The sequence below is a fragment of the Ovis aries genome, chromosome 5, assembly GCF_016772045.2.
Source record: "Ovis aries strain OAR_USU_Benz2616 breed Rambouillet chromosome 5, ARS-UI_Ramb_v3.0, whole genome shotgun sequence".
NCBI lineage: Eukaryota > Metazoa > Chordata > Mammalia > Artiodactyla > Bovidae > Ovis > Ovis aries.
The window spans coordinates 82,285,159-82,299,600 of NC_056058.1; the positions used below are offsets into that span (position 1 = coordinate 82,285,159).

General features: G+C 37.9%; 1 pseudogene; it reads left to right on the top strand.

Annotated features, from left to right (window-relative positions):
- Positions 1 to 3,210: 3,210 nt before the first annotated feature.
- On the top strand, positions 3,211 to 4,331 carry LOC101103893 (cystathionine gamma-lyase-like; annotated as a pseudogene).
- The last annotated feature ends 10,111 nt before the right edge of the window (positions 4,332 to 14,442 follow it).

Sequence of the window (14,442 nt, forward strand, 5' to 3'; positions counted from 1 at the left end):
GGACAGGGAGGTCTGGCTTGCTGTGATTCATGGGGTCACAAAGTGTCGGAAATGACTGAGCGACTGAACTGAACTGAAGTGAGTGATCATCCGGACTAGTAAATTAATTACCACACTTAAAATGGTTTAATATAATTACATAATCCAGTATCCAGAACACATTCTGAAGAAGAAAACATATTTTCCAGGAAGGAATAAGTAACAATGAAAGCTTAAAATTTGAAAGGATGGGCCAAAGGGAGGCCCCATGATGAGGGCATTTGCAGATATCCAATTTACCTTACAGGGAAAGGACACCTACAGGATAAGGGAAAGTAAAATTTAGGATGTAGAAGGTGTTCCAAAGGATAGGGACTAGGAGAGTAGCAAATAAAATTTCTCATATTTGCCGTTTGGTTTAGTTTCTTCCTGGAAAATACAAACATTTGCATACGCTGGAATATCATTTCATTGCCACTGTTTAAAATGCTAGAGATAAAGGGAGTGAACCAAGGGGATGAGGGACCTAAGCAAGAGGGAGACTTGCTTAGAACTTGTCTGTTGTTTGTGCTGTGTGATGCCATGCATCTGAAGAAAATGAAGCATTTTCTCTGATTAACCATGTATATTTCTGAAAAGATTGACAGTTCTCCTTAGTTCTTGGTTCCTCGGTTTAGGGGATTACATCCTTGTAAATTTTGACAGCAAATTCTCTTTAAGAAATGTTTTTGTTTCCTTGATATCCAATAGTGTTTGTCATATAGTCATGTATAACACCTACCTTTTGCATGTGTGAATGACTGAATAAATGATTGGATATAAAGCAAGCTTGTTCTGAGGAAGGAGACAAGGAAAAAGAGTTTTACTCTCCCATTAAGTTCTCTAGAGTTCTTTGAATGGTCCAGGCCAGATTTCTTATGTCATTTCTTGATGTACCCTTTGAATCATCAATTAAATAAAATACCTAATTTTTTCCCATACGTATTTTGCACATATCAAGATATTTTTTTTCCATTTTATGGAACATTAATAACAATTGTAGGATTAGCTACAGCTAATAATTGTACATTACTGTAATTCAATTATTTGCAAGAGCCAAAAACTCATCCCTTACTTTGGCCATGCCACCTGCAGAGAAAATTTATTTGTGATAGAATGCTGTAGAAGGTTCCATTCTCTCCTCCATATATCTCCTAGAGGAACTGAGGTCAACCTTTGTGAAGCAATATTCCTTCAGGGCACTGACCATTTCCAAGAAATTTTAAAACAGAAACTTTCTCCATAATAGAACTTCCCAACTGAGTTCTGCTTAACCACAGTTTGGCTACATTCTCTCCTGAGAACTCAGTCATATTTCTAGAAACTGCCTTGTTTTCAGAAAACACCTTGCTTGTTATTATACATTTGACTCCATTCATTTTAACCATAATGAATCATTTACTCTTTGGGTAGGCCCAGTAATAACATCAGGAATCATTGCTGGGAAATCTAGAATATAAAATAATCTAGCTACCTGGTAAGGACTTTAGGGTAAGCACATGAATGTGCATGTTAAATAACTCTTACAAATTCCAGTCTTTTGAATAGTATGTATTATATTCACAGATAAAAGAAGGCAATGACAGAAGGCAGAAGCAAAATTTAATTCTATTCATAAATCAATATACATATCTAAAGCAAATTTTATTTCTTCCTTAAATTTGTTCTGCTTAATTTTGTGTTGTCTATATTTCTGATTCTATACCAAAAATAATTACAACATTGAGATAGTAAGCTATTTTATTTGGAGTAATGGCCTCCTCAATTCCAAATAACGTATATGCACCAAAGAAGTAATTTTCCTCTTAAAGTAGACTTTAGAGGAGATAGTCCTGCTACCTACATGTCCCAAACAATATATGGTATATAGGTTAATGCCATTATGACTGATCAATGACTTACTCTTTAAATGGTTAACGCATATGCCCTGACAGGTCATGTTTGTCAATCCAGTAATACTAATCAAGGAAATTCCAACAACTCTGAGCAGCTTAGCTACCTTACTGTTGGAAGTCTAGTATTTAATATTGCTGTTTCTTAACATTTCTAGTACAGAATACAGGTTCTTACACCTATTTCTAAACAGGCCTGGTTGTTCTGTGAGGGTGTCAAGACTCATGAACCTTTATACTTGTTATACAGTGCTTATGTTTCTGTGATTATGCTATAATCCATCTTGCCTAATACCTCTTCTGGAATATTTGGGGTTATTTTATATTGTTTATGTTATAAATTGAGCCAAATGGCCATTAGACAAATACCAATCATCTAGAATAAAGAAATTTGAGAAGGTCACTTTACTAATTTGTCCCTTCTTACCTGCCAAGTGGCCTGATAGCACTCTTCATTCTTCCTAGCCCCCACTGAACGAAGTAGTCCTGCTTTGCCCATCACTTTCCTATTTTTTGCCTTGCCATCTGTTCTGCTTTGATGGGACTGTTAATAATCTGTGTGACCTAAGTGATGACACCATCAATTTAGAGATTCGAGGGCATCTGCACTCTTTTGCTGCTACCTTTTGACATTCTTCATCAAGTTGACTGCTGCTCCCATATTCATTTCTCCTCTGAATTCAAGACACATACCATACATTGTCTCATATATATCTCTACTTGGACATTTAAGAGATATTTTAGAGATCATTTTAGAATCTTGATTTCTTTCCTGCAACAATCTTCTCCCAGAATAGTAGCCAAAGCAATGAATGGTAACTATACCCTTCCCATCACCTAGGTCACAAACTTTGAAGTCATCACTGTCTCTCTCTCTCACAAAATTCACATCCAACTGATCAGTATGTATTGGTATATCAATTCTCTGAAAATTATACAAGATATGTCCATTTCTCACTTTTCCATAGCTGCAACCCTCGTCCTAGCCACCAACACTTCATTTAGATTATTATAATATGTGCCTAGTTGACAACCCTATCTCAACAAATCATTCAGGGCGTTTCTGCAAAATTGTTAAAGAAGATCATTTTATGACTCATCTCAAAAACCATCACTACAGATCTTAGGCCAAGAGCAGTGAAAGGTCACAGAGCCCAGTTTTCATGTGCAACGTGCTGGTTCCCAGGCGTGCTGTTACCGCTCCTTCACCTAATGCTTCTGTCATTTTCAAGTCCCAGTGCGCCAATTTCATACTCTTTCTCCCTCACTGTTTAACTCTCTCTCTCTTTTGTAGTTCAGCATGCAGTAAAAAGACACCTCTCCAGACGGTTTCCTGCCTAGGCTCCAACATCTCCCTATGCAGCCATCCATGTGGAACAGGAATTTGGACCTCCCAGGGTGCAGTGCCTCCTATCTCACTGTCTACCACATTCAAGCAAGGGGCTCCTAGGTGACTCTAGGGTCTTGAGTATAGCCAGTCTGGAATCCCACCAGGAATTGCTTGAAAAAGCTGTGGCAGCCCTGGAGGGGACTAAGTAGCCTCTGTGACTATTAACAATCTGTTAAAAGCAGGGGGCCAAATTGTTTATAAAGATGAGGTATATAGAGATACAAATAGGGTACTTCAGGTGACGGCTGAATTTGGATTAAAGATTTCTTTGTTGATTGTTCCAAAACCAAACTGTTAGAGATAGCTATTATGCCAGAAACCGAGATTGTTTAGATTGAAACCCCCACACATCCTGGCCTGAAGATGATTGACAATGAAACCTGTGCACATGGTGTCCTTAAACTTGGAGACATTATTTTGGTCATTGATAACACATTTATGTCAACATATTTCCAGTGGCCTTCAGCACTGAGAGCATGTATTCAGCAACAAAAGACATGAATGACCAGATGTTACAATGGGCTTAGTGTCACTTAATCCTCTGTTTCTTACAAAATTCTCTTGGAGCAGTTCCATAACCCCCGCAATAAGGCCTGAAGAATCTATAAGTCCGTATGGAGAAGAATTTTGAAAATGGAATGGCAGTTGCTCAATTTCTGGAGTCAGATCCTTCGGTAGAAAAGGTTATTTATCCTGGGCTGCCCTCTTATCCTCAGCATGAGTTGGTAAAGCATCGATTCAGAGGTCACCCAGAGATGATCACCTTTTATATCAAGGGTTCCTTCAACATACTGATACTTTCCTCAAAAACCTTAATTTATTTACTCTGTCTGAGAGCTCAGGGGGAATATGAAAGTCTTGCTGAGCTTTCAGCATTCATGACCCATGTATCAGCGGCTAAGAGTGAAGTCCTTGGAATAAGTGACACACTGATTCTACTCTCTATAGACTTAGAGAATAAACAAGACCTACTAGACAATCTAGATCAAGTTTTGAAGGCAGCACACCCTCCAAATGCAAGTCACAACTAGCATTCCATAACTGCTATCCGAAGTTGCTTCCAGAGAAAATCAAATCTTCCACATAATTGAATGGACCATTAATGAGTCTTTACAGAATTTTCAAGTGAAAAATTTAAGGCACCTCATTACCTTTCACAGCTGTAATCTTCCTGGGATCATCCCTCTTAAACTGTTTCCTCTTTCCCTTAATATAATTGACAGATTAATTCTGTTAAGATCTTTTTGCTAATTCTGATATTCATTTGCCTCTGAAGGAGGTGAGATTTGTGCTGCTATTGGGGATTGTGTTCCTTTTATTCCAAACTTAAGATCTATATTGATCATGTTAACAATATAATGGTAATTCATTTTTTATTACATGAATTTTGTTAAATCATGAGTGATTTTTTTATGTTGTTGAAAGTAGCACTCAAAACAATTGTTTAGACAATTACCATAAGCCAAAAATCAAATATCTGAAAAGTCTGTGAAATTTTACTGATTTAAGGTTGCACTTATTATTTTTTTAAATAAATCTAATTACTAACATACAAATACTCAAAAAAACTAGTAAAAATTAATGTCCCAATAGGGGCTTGGTTGATCTTACTTGATTGAGCCCTTTTATTTCTTACCTCATCCCCACCACTCCCATCCTCTCCTGAGTTGTTTCTTTATCAAATTTACTGTTGTGTTTTGCATATTCCAAGCAATGCAGCACTTGGGGCCTTTACATTTACTTTTTAATCTAACTCAAATATTTTTCTCCATTACATTCAAGTATCTTCATTACATTCATTCACATCTGCATTTGTGAAAAGATATTGACCAAGTAAGACAAGATAGTAGAGTAGGAAAAACCTGGGCTTACCTTTTGTCATGGAATGCAAACTAGTACAGCCACTATGGAGAACAGTGTGGAGATTCCTTAAAAAATTGCAAATAGAACTGCCTTATGACCCAGAAATCCCACTGCTGGGCATACACACCAAGGAAACCAGAATTGAAAGAGACACATGTACCCCAATGTTCATCACAGCACTATTTATAATAGCCAGGACATGGAAACAACCTAGATGTCCATCAGCAGATGAATGGATAAGAACGCTGTGGTACATATACACAATGGAGTATTACTCAGCCGTTAAAAAGAATACATTTGAATCAGTTCTGATGAGATGGATGAAACTGGAGCTGATTATACAGAGTGAAGTAAGCCAGCAAGAAAAACACCAATACAGTATACTAACACATATATATGGAATTTAGAAAGATGGCAATGATGACCCTGTATGCAAGACAGCAAAAAAGACACAGATATGTATAGCAGACTTTTGGACTCAGAGGGAGAGGGAGAGGGTGGGATGATTTGGGAGAATGGCATTGAAACATGTATACTATCATGTAAGAATCGAATCGCCAGTCTATGTCTGATGCAGGATATAGCATGCTTGGGGCTGGTGCACAGGGATGACCCAGAGGGATGTTATGGGGAGGGAGGTGGGAGGGGGGTTCATGTTTGGGAACGCATGTACACCCGTGGTGGATTCATGTCAGTGGATGGCAAAACCAATACAGTATTGTAAAGTAAAATAAAGAAAAAAAAAAAAAGAACATATAGAACATTTTCATTTCTAAGAATGACCTGAAAACTAATAGAAAAGATTTTCTGCAAGTACAGATAAAAAGAAAAAGCCACAAGAGATGGGGTAGGAGTATGGAGAAATAATCTGGCTGGGACCCACACACCAAGCACTGTGTTCAACAAACAGGAGGAATTTTGCAACTTCAAAAATCCTCCCTGAAGAGTGACAGGGCTCTGAGTTCCACTTTGAGGTCTTCAGTTCAGTCACTCAGTCGTGTCCAACTCTTTGCGATCCCATGAACTGCAGCATGCCAGGCCTCCCTGTCCATCACCAACTCCCGGAGTTCACTCAGACTCACATCCATCTAGTCAGTGATGCCATCTAGCCATCTCAGCCTCTGTTGTCCCCTTCTCCTTCTTCCCCCAATCCCTCCCAGCATCAAAGTCTTTCCCAATGAGTCCTCTCACATCCATACATGACTACTGGAAAAACCATAGCTTTGACTCAGTGGACCTTTGTCAGTTGATTAATTGAATCTAATTAAGATACATTTAACTGTCTTAGTGTGTTTATGGCTTTTAAAACCTAAAGTAGATATGTAAGCACATTTAAAATTTTTGCTTAAAAAAAGACACAGATGTGTATAACGGACTTTTGGACTCAGAGGGAGAGGGAGAGGGTGGGATGATTTGGGAGAATGGCATTATAACATGTATACTATCATGTAAGAATTGAATCGCCAGTCTATGTCTGACGCAGGATGCAGCATGCTTGGGGCTGGTGCATGGGGATGACCCAGAGAGATGTTATGGGGAGGGAGGTGGGAGGGGGTTCATGTTTGGGAATGCATGTAAGAATTAAAGATTTTAAAATTAAAAAAAAATAAAATTAAAAAAAAATAAAGAACATGACACCATACAACCAATGGATCATTAAAGAAATAAAATTGGAAATTAAAAAAAATATATTGAGAAAATGAATATGGGGACAGAACAATCCAAAAATCTATCAGACACAACAAATGTAGTTAAATAAGAAAATTTTTACCAATACAGACCAACCTCAGTAAATAAATGAACAAACAAACAAAAATCTAATTTTATACCCACAGAAACTAGCAAAATAAAGACAAACCTAAAATCACAAAAAGAAGAAAGTAATAAAATGTCAGAGAGTAAATAAATGAAATAGAGACTAAAGAAATAATACAAATGTCAAGAAAACTAAGGCCAGTTCTTTGAAAATATAAGCAAAATCAATAAACTTGTAGCCACTGCCCTTTTTTCTTCAAGAGGAAAAGAGAGAGTGCTCAAATATAGAAAATCAGTAATGAAAAGTTACAAACTATACTACAAGAATATAATTGATCATAAGAGATTACTGCAAACAATTGTATAACAAGTTGAGCAACCTAGAAAAAAAACTGACATATTCCCAGAAGCATACAACATTATATGACTGGATCACGGAGAAACTGAAAATTTGATAATGCTAATTACATAATGAAATTGGATCAAGTAATGAAAGTACGGGTCTAGTTGAATTCACAGTTAAATTTTGCTAAACTTTTAAGGAAATTTCAATATCAATTATTTTCAAGCAATTCCAAAAAAATGAAGAGAAGGTAACAATTCCAAGCTAATTTTACAAGGCAGCCATTGCTTTGATATCAAAACCCAACAGACACTACAAAAAGATAAAATTATAGGCCAATATCACTAATGAAAAAAGATGCAAAAATACTAAAAAATATTAGCAAATTGAATTTAATTATACATAAAAGGATTATATACCATGATCAAATGATATTTATCCCTGGGATGCAAGGAAAGTTCAATATCTGTAAGTTAATGTTACATACAACATTAACAAAATGAAGGACAAAAATCATATAATTATGGCAATAGGTACAAAAATTTTTGGCAAAATCCAACATTGATTTATGACAAAAACTCTCAGCAAAGTATGTATAGAAGGAACATACTTCAACATAGTAAAATCCATATATGATAAATGCATAGCTAACTTAGTGGTGAAAAACAGAAAATATTTCGTCTAAGATCAGCAACAAGACAATGATGACAAATAGCCACGTTTAATCAACACAGTATTGGAAGTCCTGGTCACAGTAAGCAGATAAAAAGAAATCCAAACTGGAAAGGAAGAAGTAAAACTGTCACCTGTACATGAAAAATGCAAAAGATGTCATCAGAAAACTACTAGAACTCATCAATGAATTTGGTAAAGTTGTAGGATACAAAATTAATACATATGTAAATAAGTTGCATATTTATACCCTAATAATGACCTATCAGAAAGTGAAATTAAGGAAACAACCCCATTCATAAAGAATAAAATACCTAATAATGCACTGAATCAAAGAGCTGAAAGACCTATATTGAAAACTATGACACTGATGAAAGAAATTAAAGATGACACAAATAATTAAGGATTGAAAGAATGAATACAGTTGAAATGTCCATACTGTCTAAAGTAGTCTCCAGATTCAATGCAATCCCAATCAAAATACTAATGTTTTTTTCATAAAAATAAAACATGTGATCCTAAAATTTGTATATGATCACAAAAGATCTCAAAGATCCAAAGCAATCTTGAGGATAGATAATAAAGGTGAGAGGCATCACGCTCCCTGATTTCAAACTATACTACAAAACTACAGTAATCCAAATAGTATGGATTACTACAAAACCAATCACAAAGATCATTGGAACAGGATAGGGAGCCTAGAAATGAAATCACATTTACATGGTCAATGACTCTATAACAAAAAAGGCAAGACTACACAATGGGGAAAAGATAGCCTCTTCAACAAATGTTGTTGGCAGACCGGGACAGCTACATGCAAGAGAATGAAATTAAATGTTTTCTTATAACATATGTAAAAATAAATTCAAAATGGGTTAAACAATTAAATGTAAGATCTGAAACTTCAATTTCCTGGAAGAAAACAGGCAGATCTTTGACATGGATGCTGGTATGATTTTTTGATATGCCTTCTCAGGCAAGGGGAACAAAAGCAAAAAACAAATAAACAAATGGTTTTTGCTATGCGAACTAAAAAGTTTTTGCTATACACAATCAAAAGGGAGACGTCAAAATGCTATCATCTTAGACTTCAATGAATCATTATTTTTTGCAATAGTAATATTAAAGATCTCTGATCACAGGTCACCATAACAGATATAATAACAATGGAAAAATCTGAAATTTTTTGAGTCATCAAAATGTAACACAGAGACATAAAGTGAGCAACTGCTGTTGGAAAAACTGTTCTAATGGACTTGCCAGACAGAGGGCTGGTACAAACTCTCAATTTATAAAAACAAACAAACAACAAGAGAGCAACAACAGAAAAACAGTATCTGCAAAGCACAGTAAAGGAAAGCATGATAAAAAGAAGTATGTCTGTGATAAATACAGGAAAAATTTTTACTCTATATTTCTGGTTTGAATATTATTTCTTACTCATCAACATGAATGTTTCTCTTCCATCCCTATTTTAACATTCATCTATTTGTTCTGGTGTTGATTTTCAAACTTTCAATCTATTGCACAGCATGGGCTTTTAAAATAAATCCCTTTTGAAAAGGATGTGGACAATAGTAAATTTCCCCATAAATGAAAAGTACTAGATTAAATAATATTAACCTAGCATTCCTTAGTATATTATCCAGAAAGATGAAGGAGTAACCTATCTCAGTGGACGGAGGTGAATATACTATTTAGCTAGTATCTGAAATTTGATATGTTCTCCATTGTTTGCCTACTGCTAAGCACAGATAACAGCACACAGCACCTCTTCAATAAAGAGGTGAAGAATAAACCACAGATCCTCTCATTGTTCAGGCTCTCCTGACTACTAGAAACTAACAGGTTAGATCAGTTCTCTGTTGTAGGCATGGTTGACTTCAATCATCACATTTGGCTTCAGTTAACTTTGAATTTCTGAACCAAGAGAAAATAGCTGAGAGAAAAAAATCAAACAAATATTTTAAAGCAAACAAAACAGGGCAGCGTAGTGAATGAAAATGCCATGAAAAAGTCAAGGCTATGGCTTTCTCAGTGGTCATGTATGGCTGTGAGAATTGGACCATAAAGAAGGCACAAAGCCAAAGAATTGATGACTTCAAACTATGGTGCTGGAAAAGACTGACAGGCCCTTGGACAGCAAAGAGATCAAACCAGTCAATCATAATGGAAATCAACCCTGAACACTGATTGGAAGGAATGATACTGAAGTTGAAGCTCCAGTATTTTGGACACCTGATGTGAAGAGCCGAATCTTTGGAAAAGTCCCTGAAGCTGGGAAAGATTGAGGGCAGAAGAAGAATAGGGTGTCAGAGGGATGAGATGGATGGATGGCATCACCAATGCAAAGGACATGAACTTGGGCAAACTTTGGGAGTTGGTGAGCGATGGGGAGGCCTGGAGTGCTGTAGTACATGGTGTCCCAAAGAGTTGGATACAACACAATGACTGAACAAAAACAACATAATCCTCCTACAAGGGAGTTCAGTTCAGTTCAGTTGCTCAGTCATGTCCAACTCTTTGTGAATCCATGGACTGCAGCAAGCCAGACTTCCCTGTCCATCATTAACTCCTGGAGCTTGCTCAAACTCATGCCCATTGAGTTGGTGATGGCATCCACCATCACATCCTCTGTAATTCCTTTTTCCTCCTGCCTTCAATCTTTACCAGCATTAGGGTCTTTACAAATGTGTCCGTTCTTCCCGTCAGGTGGCCAAAGTATTGGAGTTTCAGCTTTAGCATCATTCCTTCCAAAGAAATCCCAGGGCTGATCTCCTTCAGAATGGACTGGTTGGATCTCCTTGCAGTCCAAGGGACTCTCAAGAGTCTTCTCCAACACCACAGTTCAAAAGTATTAAGTCTTTGGCGCTCAGCTGTCTTTATAGTCCGATCCTCACATATATACATGAGTACTGGAAAAACAATAGCTTTGACTAGACGGACTTTTATTGGTAAAGTAATGACTCAGCTTTTTAATAAGCTGTCTAGGTTGGTCATAGCTTTTCTTCCAAGGAGAAAGCATCTTTTAATTTCATGTCTCCAGGCACTATCTGAAGTGGTTTTGGATAACAAAAAAATAAAGTCCCTCACTGTTTCCATTGCTTCCCCTTCTATTTACCAAGAAGTGATGGGACCAGATGCCATGATCTTAGTTTTCTGAATGTTGTGTTTTAAGCCTATATTTTCACTCTCTTCTTTCACTTTCATCAAGAGGCTCTTTAGTTCTTCTTCACTTTCTGCCATAGGGGTGGTGTCATGTGCATATCTGAGGTTATTGATATTTCTCCCATCTATCTTGATTCCAGCTTGTGCTTCATCCAGCCTGGCATTTCACATGATGTACTCTGCTGCTGCTGATGCTAAGTCACTTCAGTTGTGTTCAACTCTGTGTGACCCCATAGATGGCAGCCCACCAGGCTCCCCCATCCCTGGGATTCTCTAGGCAAGAACACTGGAGTGGGTTGCCATTTCCTTCTCCAATGCATGAAAGTGAAAAGTCAAAGTGAAGTCACTCAGTCGTGTCTGACTCTTAGCGACTCCATGGACTGCAGCCTACCAGGCTCCTCCATCCATGGGATTTTCCGGGCAAGAATACTCTGCATATAAGTTAAATAAGCAGGGTGACAGTATACAGCATTGACATACTCTTTTCCTGATTTGGAACCAGTCTGTTGTTTCATGTCTAGTTCTAACTATTGCTTCGTGACCTGATACAGGTTTCTAAGGAGGCAGGTCAGGTGGTCTGGTATTCCCATCTCTTTCAGAATTTTCCACTGTTTGTTGTGATCCACACAGTCAAAGGCTTTGGCATTGTCATAAAGTAGAAGTAAATGATTTTCTGGAACTCTCTTGCCTTTCCATGATCCAGCAGATGTTGGCAATTTGATCACTGGTTCCTCTGCCTTTTCTAAATCCAGCTTGAACAGATCGAAGTTCATGGTTCATGCACTGTTCAAGCCTAGTTTGGAGAATTTTGAGCATTACTTTGTTAGCATGTGAGTTCAGTGAAATTGTGTGGTAGTTTGAATATTTTTTGGCATTGCCTTTCTTTGGAACTGGAATGAAGACTGACATTTTCCAGCCCTGTGACCACTGCTGAGTTTTCCAAATTTGCTGGCACATTGACTGCAGCATTTTCAAAGCACCATTTTTAGGATTTGAAATAGCTCAACTGGAATCCATCACCTCTACTAGCTTTGTTCATAGTGATGCTTCCTATGATCTATTTGACTTCACATTCCAGGATGTCTGGCTCTAGGTGAGTGATCACATCATCATGGTTATCTGGGTCATTAAGATCAATTTTGTAGTTCTTCTGTGTATTCTTGCCACCTCTTCTTAGTATCATCTGCTTCTATTAGGTCCATACCATTTCTGTCCTTTACTGTGCCCATCTTTGAATGAAATGTTCCCTTGGTATCTCTAATTTTCTTGAAGAGATCTCTAGTCTTTCTCATTCTGTTGTTTTCCTCTATTTCTTTGCACTGGTCACTGAGGAAGGCTTTCTTATCTCTCCTTGCTATTCTTTGGAACTCTGCATTCAAATGGGTATATATCTTTCCTTCTCTTTGCCTTTAGCTTCTCTTATTTTCTCAGCTATTTATAAGGCCTCCCCAGACAACCATTTGGCCTTTTTGCATTTCTTTTTCTCAGGGATGATCTTGATCACTGCCTCTTGTACAATGTCATGAACCTCTGTCCATATTTCTTCAGGTACTCTGTCTATCAGATCTAATCTCTTGAATCTATTTGTCACTCCCACTGTATAAAAGTAAGGGATTTGATTTAGGTCTTGCCTGAATATTCTATCCTTACTTTCTTCAATTTAAGTCTGATTTTGTCTTAAGGAGTTTATGATCTGAGCCAAAGTCAGCTCCTGGTCTTATTTCTTTTGACTGTATACAGCTTCTCCATCTTTGGCTGAAAATAATATAATCAATCTGATTTTGGTATTGACCATCTGGTAGTGTCGATGTGTAGAGTCTTCTCTTGTGTTGCTGGAAGAGGGTGTTTGCTATGACCAGTGCATTCTCTTGGCAAAACTCTGTTAGCCTTTGCCCTGCTTCATTCTGTACTCCAAAACCAAATTTGCCTGTTACTCCAGGTTTCTCTTGACCTCTTAATTTTATAATCTAGTCCCATTCAATGAAAAGGACATCTATTTTGGGTGTTAGTTCCAGAGGTCTTGTAGGTCTTCCTTGAGCCATTTAACTTCAGCTTCTTTAGCATTACCGGTTGGGGCATAGACTTGAATTACTGTGATACTGAATAGTTTTCCTTGGAAACCAACAGAGTTCATTCTATTGTTTTTGAGACTGCACACAAGTATTACATTTTGGACTCCTATGTTGACTATGAAGACTACTCCATTTCTTCTAAGGGATTCTTGCCCACAGTAGTAGCTATAATGGTATCTGAGTTAAATTCACCCATTCTGTCCATTTTAGTTCACTGATTCCTAAAATATTGATGTTCATTCTTGCTGTCTCCTGTTTGACCAATTTGCTTTGGTTCTTGGACCTAACATTCCAGGTTCCTATGCAATATTGTTCTTTGCAGCACTGGACTTCAAATCCATCAGCAGTCATATCCACAACTGAACACTGTTTTCACTCCATTTCTTCATTCTTTCTGGAGTTATTTCTTCACTCTTCTCCAGTAGCATACTGGGCACCTACTGACCTGGGGAATTCATCTTTCAGTGTCATATGTATTTTTGCCTTTTCATACTGTTTATGGGGTTCTCAAGGCAAGAATGCTGAAGTGGTTTGCCACTGCCTTCTCCAGTGGACCATGTTTTGTTAGAACACTTCACCATGACCTGTCCATCTTGGGAGGCCCTGCACAGTGTGGGTAATAGTTTTGTAGAATTAGACAAAGCTGTAGTCCTTCTGATCAATTTGATTGATTCTGTGATTGTGGTTTTAATACTGTCTGCCCTCTGGTGGATAAGGATAACAGGCTTATGGAAGCTTCCTGCTGGGAGAGACTGACTGTGGGGGAAATTGGGTCTTGTTCTGATGGTTGGGGCCAAGCTCAGTAAATCTTTAATCCAATTTTCTGTTGATGGATGGTGCTGTGTTCTCTCCCTGTTGTTTGACCTGAGACCAAACTATGGTGGAGGTAATGAAGATAATGGTGAACTCCTTTAAAAGGTCCCATACACACACTGCTGCACTCAGTGCCCCCCACCCTGCAGCAGTGCCCCCCACGCTGACCCACGCCTCCACCAGAGACTCCTGGATACTCACAGGCAACTCTGGGTCAGTCTCTTGTAGGGTCGCTGCTCCTTTCTCCTGGGTCCTGGTGTGCACATGATTTTGTTTGTGTTCTCCAAGAGTCTGTTTCCTCAGTCCTGTGTAAATTCTGACGGCTCTATGTTGGGGCTATTGGCGACCTCCTCCAAGAAGGCTTATGCCACACCCAGATCTGTTGCACCCAGAGCCCCTGCCCATGTGGCAGGCCATGCTGATCCATACATCAACAGCAGACAGTCAAACAGTCAA